Below are 2,723 nucleotides of genomic sequence, written 5' to 3' on the forward strand. Positions count from 1 at the left end.
TGGGCTTAAAAATTGCCATCAGTGTATATATTTTTTAAATTCTAATGATGCATCCTTACTACGGCTGCATGAGACCTCACGTCTCCAAAATTCAGGTCTCTCATAACATTCCCCCCCGCCCGCCACACACACACACACACACACACACACACACACACTCTCTCTCTCTCTCTCTCTCTCTCCCTCCCTCCCTCCCTCCCTCTCCCTCTCCCTCTCCCTCTGCAACAACTACTGGGTGTAGTAACACTGCCTGTTCAACGCTCCAGTTCAGCAGCCTACAGCAGAACCACAGCAATGCCCTCTCCTGGGCTGTGCTGGGTAACACACGCTGCCAGGCAACATTCCTCAGCATTTTTGACAGCTATAAAATACCTACCACTATCTTTAATGCATAGCAGCATATTTTCTCTACATTTTTTTTAACCTCTCTGTCCCCTCTGAATAAGTCTGTAACCAGAGACTTAAGTGCTGCAATCATGCAAATTGTCCCACGAGGTTTTTGTAATGCTAATTATATCAAATGTATGCTCATCAATGAGAACATCTAATTCCCCTTGCTAATTATCTAGATTTCACACAGTGATATAGAAGCACTTGAAAAATTAATCTCCTCACAATACAATGTTTGCCATCCTTTGCTACCCCCTGAGTAACCCCTGCCTCTGAGCCCCCAGGTGATACTGGGCATAAGCACATAAACAAAACTTTTCCCAAAGGCCACTCATCCTTTGACCCTCCTTTTAAAGGTTCCCAGTTTGGGACTGGAGTTTGATTTGCAGAACTGCTTAGGTCTTGTACTTGTGACTGAAATCAGAAGGAGCTACCCAAAGAATGTGTGCATGCTATATAACACTCTGAAAAGTGACATCCTAAGTAACTCAGAACATACACTTTAACTACTACGTTTCCTGCCTATAAAACATCAATAATACCATATCAGCTTATGGGCCTCTCATGAAAGAGGCTGATCCAAATTCATGAAGCTGCTGGATACAGTAATGATAAATACCACAGAAAAGCCTGAAAAGATCAGTAGTCCTGTTTGCAGAGTGGGATTTGAATAATATGCGGTAAGTAACTGATGGATTTGTGTGGCATGTGGAAAAAAAAAAAAAGTAAACAGTTACTCTTTTTTCCCCCCCCCCCCCCGTGAGCAGTGTTCTTCCTATGCAGGGAACAAAGAAGGGACTTCATGGAGAAAACAATTTGTCATTGTGTAACCAAGGACAACCGTGACACCTATGCACAAGGAGCCCACAAGGAGAAACTAATTCTGGCATTTTTGAATGAAAAGTGCAAGGCTTTAAAACCTTTTTTTGATGTATGTTTTCATTTATTGCAGCACTCTTTAAACATGCAAACTCAGCATTGTCAGATTAGGCAAAAGCCTTATGGAAGACACTGACCTGCATGATGAGCGAGATTACTTCGAGCTGCTTTTTCTTTTTGTTGCTTCTTGCATTGTTCACCTCGCACTGAGGCATTCCTGCAATCCTGACAAGAAAATTCAATCCCCCTCCTGGGGAAAGAAGCACTCACACCTTAACTTCCTTCTGTTTTACAGCTTCTTCCCTTTAATATTATTACTATTACTTTAATTTTGCTTTTTCCCAAAAGCTGAGCAGGCTTGAGAGGAGGAAAAACAAGAAATGGAGCTGTGCCCTGATGCATGATTACACATAGCAATTAGCCCTGATTGCTCCCATCCTGGGGAACTGAGTCTCCCAGCTGGCCACTACCACCCTGAGGACCCCTCCGCCAGTCACAGGCCCCAGCGCACCCGGGGGCAGGATACAAGACCCCTTTGTCTGACTGTACTAATTCCTGTGCCACAGCAGCCTGCTGGAGGGGCTTATAGGCACTGATGCCCCTCACAGCTGCTTGAAAAAGGCAATGCTTGTCTGGGGAAGAGCCTGCGACTCTCCTTTTCGTTCCACCCGCAAACCATGCTCTGTTTGGCTGTGGGGCCTCCCAGGTGCTTGCCCAGATGTTGAAACTACAATCTCACTTTCTCCCGAGCTCCTCGGTCTTGTGGCTGCTTTGTGAGCTTACAACCATTCACAGGAAGTGCCACAGACCTAAGTGCATGATGAAAACCACCTGGAAGAGTTATCATAGAATTTAAGCCTTAAGACTGTGCGGCGGCTGCAAAGCGGAGGTGGCAGCTGAGAGTGGCTGCTCCAGCAATCCCCTGGCTGGCCCCACATCCATGGCTGGGCAAGAAGCTCCATGGCTTCCTGGCCGGGGGGCTTGGGGTGCATCCTCCTCTTGGAGACTGCCCATGGGTGACCTTGGCTTGGGCTGCTCTGGTTAGCCCAGCACAGCACCATCCTGGGCCTGGGGCCAGAGCTGCAGTGAGCTGTGCCGGCCCTGATCCTTCCCCAACATTTTAGGGGAAAACTCATCTCTCTTTAGAGGCACATAAAGGGACCAGGGGAAATGCTGCAGGACAGCCAGGGCTGCTGGGATGAGGTGGCCGGCAGTCCCTGCCCCGGTGGTGTCGCCCAGCAGCCGCGGGGAGGCCGGGGCCGGGCAGGGCGCCCCGCAGGGAGGGCTCCCCCGCCGCTGTTTCGCCGTAGCTGCCCTGAGGGAGCGGGGCCGGGGCCGGGAGAGCCCGGGGCGAGGGGGCCCCCGCAGGCGGCGGTGTCGCGCCGGCCGTGTGCCGGGAGTCCCCGCCGGGGCCCCGCGGAGCGCCGCTCCCGCGCGGCCGCCGGGAGCCGCTG

This window comes from Apteryx rowi, unplaced genomic scaffold (assembly GCF_003343035.1).
Source record: "Apteryx rowi isolate R43461 unplaced genomic scaffold, aptRow1 scaffold_853, whole genome shotgun sequence".
NCBI classification, from domain to species: Eukaryota; Metazoa; Chordata; class Aves; order Apterygiformes; family Apterygidae; genus Apteryx; species Apteryx rowi.